The sequence below is a fragment of the Anas acuta genome, chromosome 2, assembly GCF_963932015.1.
Source record: "Anas acuta chromosome 2, bAnaAcu1.1, whole genome shotgun sequence".
Lineage (NCBI taxonomy): Eukaryota > Metazoa > Chordata > Aves > Anseriformes > Anatidae > Anas > Anas acuta.
The window spans coordinates 81,093,213-81,097,781 of NC_088980.1; positions in this window are offsets into that span (position 1 = coordinate 81,093,213).

Consider the following 4,569-nt stretch of genomic DNA (forward strand, 5'->3'; position numbering starts at 1 on the left):
TTAAAGCCCCCGCTGAGGCCCCGCCCCCCGGAGTGACGTCGGGTGGGTTACAGGGCCGGGGGTTATCGCGGGCAGCCAATGGGAGCGCAGGGGGCGGGGCTAAGGGCGGGGGGCGGGGCCTTGCCTCACCTGGGCGGGCTGGGGCTGGGGCTGGGGGGTGCAGGGGCAGGGGCAGGGCCAGGCTGCTCCCAGCGCTGCCCCATGGCAGGAGGAGAGGCAATGGGCACAAACTGGAGCATAGGAAGCGCCACTTCAACATAAGAAATACGGTTTTTGGTGTCAAGCACTACTACAGAGATGTTGTGATGTTGTGAAGCCTCCGTTCTTGGAGATACTCAAAGCCTGACTGAGCACAGCCCCGTCCAACCTCACTCTGGTTGACCCCGTTGGGCTGAATATAGGGTTTGATCTCCAGAGGCACCTCCCAGCCCCAACAATTCTGTGAATATGCAGAGAGGAGTGGGGCTGCAGCGTTTCACCAGTTACATCAGACCGATGGTTTACTGGTCCCAGCGCCACAGCGCACTGTAATGTCGCGTTAAAATGACAACAGCTATGAAAACCAGGGGAGTTTTGCAAATGTGAGCTGCTAATAATTAAGGCGGTAAATCATTAACGTTTCCTCTGCCCTGCGTTTGGCTGCTGTGACCTTGGGAAAACACTTTGGATATTTTTCAAAAGCGGCCTTCGGTTTGCTCCGGTGAGTTGACGTGCAAACAAACCACGGCTCTTTTCCTTTCACACTGCAGAAACCTCAGCTGCCAGGAAATGCCATCGCCATGGACTGGCTTATGCTCGGTTACACGTGGAATTACGTACTACTGCTTTTGCGACCACAAAAGATCCAGGATTGTGCTAGCACTGAGATCCTTTCATCAACTTTCCTAGAACGCTGCCTTCTTTCTCTCCTGCCTGTTGTAGTTGCCACTGACACGTTTCTGCAACACGTACCCACAGGCAGTCTTTGTTACTGCTCACCCAACTCGTGCATATGCATTTCTGCCCTGCCAGGCAGCAGTAGGTTGCTACATCCTCTCACTACTGGTGGAACCGCAATAGAGCTGCCCCTCCTGGCTCCTCTGGGGGATTCACACAAGCATTTAAGAGATTTTTTGGGGTGCTGAGGTATTCTTGGCAACCTGCAAAGCAACAGCTTTAAGCATTCTGATTCTCCACCTGAAGGTACCTGGACGCTCCCCGACATGCCTTCTTCCCATGTGCACACAGGGGCTTCCCAGAGCTTAGCTGTTATTCCATTGAGGGCTTTGAGCTTCTAAAAGGAAAATACTGAATTCATCGATGCTATAGCACTGGTTTCTTTGTAGGTCCTCGCTGGTTTTGGGCGGGTGTAGCCCCAGGTTTTAAAAACGAGTACCTAAAGTGAGGTTCACATTCATGTGCCTAATAAGTTCCCTCCTCTGTAGCAGTGCTGAGCATCCACGAACACCCAAATGAAATGTCAATTCTTTAAATGTCAGTTTAGAACCCTACCTTTAGGCAAAAAAAAAAAAAACAACAAAAAAAAAAAACACTGCAAAAGATCTCAGCCATCAAGGGCGTTTAAATAGATGCGACACTTCCCTATTGCATTTTTCCGTCTGGCTTCACCAGGGTGTTCAGAATTGCAAATAAAAGTCAAAATGCCCCCCTCCTATGCTTGCAGTGCCCGTGCAGAGGAACGCCCAAGTGCCCCCCTGCAGCCAAACCTCTGCCTGCAGCTCTGCAGCCGGCTCCCAGGCTGAAGCAAGCCCTCCACCTTTCCCAGTTTCCAAGGCAACCGCAGAGCCTTGGAAATGAGCTGCACAAGGGAGGCAACAGAAATCCTGGAACATTTTAATGCCTGTCTGTAATTTCCTATTGTTTGAAAAAGAATTGCAAACACACAAATGTGAAAGCTGCTCAAGCATGCACAATAGACCGAGTGAGCCTATGGCTTTATTCTCACTAAATTTGAGGGGCGATAGCACGTAGTGCTTGGGCACGTATATCAGAAACGACGTGACTTTTCGAGCCTTCCTCTTCGAAGCCGAATGATTATGCTCTGTTCATTAGCTTATTGTTTGCCTTCTGCCTGATAACGGCAGTATTCCCACCTGATGCAGACAGTCGGAGGTCACCCTTGCAATCGGATGCTTAGATCCTGGTAAGACTACTTCTCCCAGCAAGAGGGGGGAATATTTGTGAAGGTGTTTTTAATTCTGGTAATAAAATGCCATAAAGGAAAATCTATTTTTATTTCAGAATCACAGCCCACTGCGGGCACTGGAGGCGGTTAGGTAGTACAACACGGAGCGTGCTTTTATGAATGAACAAAAGCAGCTTCATTGCAGAGTCTTCTGTGCTCGTGGTTTTTGTACCTGGATTTTTGTGTTTGGCCAAGAACAAAAGAGGAGAGAGGATAAGCATGTAAGGCAACGTCACGTTACAGAACAATTTAGGGCACTGTCAATTCGGAAACAAAGCGTGCTCCTTTTAAGGAAAAAACTGGTTTCTCACAAACCTGATATTTCTTCCAATACCCTGTGGCTTCCTTTGTGAACTCAAACCGTAACCTCTGAGAGTCGGGAATTTGTGTTTATGTAGTCATATAGGACATGGCAAACAGAACCCCCCTCATCTGGCTTCCAAAAGTAACCATAATAAACATGATCATTATTATGTCACAAAATGACTCCAGAAAGGGAAAAATATGTTGATCATCATCAGGCACAGATTTACCGAGAAGGAGAAAGGCAAAACAATGCAGCCTCTCATTATTTCCCCTTGGCACACCAGATGTGATGGGGTAGCAGCCAGATGGCTCCTGCCCCCATCCAGGCTGCGCCTACCTTTTAAGATCGCTCAGAAGACGAAATCCTTTTGCTGTCTCTACAAACTAGGTCCTTCAGTCGAGATATGACTAAGATTCCAGCATCAGAATAAATGAAATGCTGATATCATGCTTGCCAGCGTAGCTTATTTCCTGCGTGTCGCTGAGAACAAGGCTCAGACAGAGGCTTTGATCTGCTAGCCCCAGTTTCTTTTGTTCCTGCATCTCCTCGCTCTATCTTGCAATCCGATAGATACTTGTAATTCAGACCGACACCAAACTCTAAACTTCATCTTGCGACTTAGGAATTTTGCTGAAATGCTGCTGCTGGGATTCAATACACATCGTTTAAAATCACCCGAGCTCTCTGCAGCAGGAGTCAGGGTGCTGTTGCACCAGGTGAATGAATCCCCTAACAGCCTGCTCTGCTTTCATCTGGCTGCTTTTCCCTCCTCCTTTGTACCACTTCTCACTTCAACCTGCTCTGCAATCCAAGAAAAAGCTTCTTCCCCACCCCATCTCTCATCCCTAGCTTAGAGAGCTGAACTGACCCATTGAGGGGTCAGACGTGCTCCAGAGGGAAATCACACAGATACACGTAAAGGAAATAACACGAACTTAACACCTGAAGCAAGGCAGCAGGAACGGTACCATCCTTTCAGCAGCTGAAAGATATTGTATCAGCCCAGCCCCACCCATGGAGCTACCCACTGCAGCAAACGCAGTTCTCTCCGTGCCCTGCAAATCTCTCATCCAGGCTTGCTCTGATGCCTTTCTTTCTCCTTGCCTGCTAGCATGGAGCTGGAATTTACAAATACGAGTCACACCATTAACTTATTAACCGTAAGGCCAGGATTACGCTGGATGCACAGAAGCAGAGTCTAAATCATCAATTCCTGAATTTCATTCGATGCTTGTAAAGCCTTTTGTGAGACCGTCTGAATTCTGCTCGAAAAATCTGTTTAATTATTCACTACGAAGGCAAGCGGTGTATTTCTGTCGCATCCATGGAAAAGGCGGAAACATTTTCCAGTGCAGAACAACACAGGACTGTTTGCTGAACAAGCCCTACAATCTCTGCCAGGGTAGCCATTTCATCGTCTGGAGAGAGAGCTTTCACATTCTGCTTGAGCTGTATTATTAACGTTTCTGTTTGCAATGCTAGATGTACCCTTGACAAAAACAAAAAATGCACCTTAAATTTACTAAGGTAGACCAAGTGAGAGAAATAATCTGATAAAAACAGATGACATATGGATGATCTGAGACCAATTAGAAATCTTTATCATACAAGAACCAAACATTAACAAACACGAATTTAACAAAGCTAATGTGATTTCCTGTCTTATAAGTGGAATTCTGCCCACAAGGGGAAAAAAGGCTTTGAGTGTGGAGGAAGGAATGATACACTCTTAAATTGCATTTTTTGCTTAGATACTCTAAATAGATAACCTGCTTATAATACTCTAAAAAAACGCATCTTTTCTTTGTGGCAGACTTGCCAGTAAGCTACTTGAAACTGAATTGGAGCTACGAGCAAAGAAGCCATTTGCTTGTTGTCAGATTGCTCAGGGAGGCAGAAGAGTTGTCACCTGCACCGTTTCCTTTGCTGGCAGTCACTGGGGGATCAGGCTCCCCCCAGCAGCCAGCTCCAGACTGCATTCAAACAAATGCTCAAAGGGCTCCAACTGGGTAAGAGTCAGGTCTAAAAATTCTTTTTCCAAAATACTGCATGGCCTCAGGCACTTTCCTGAGACCAA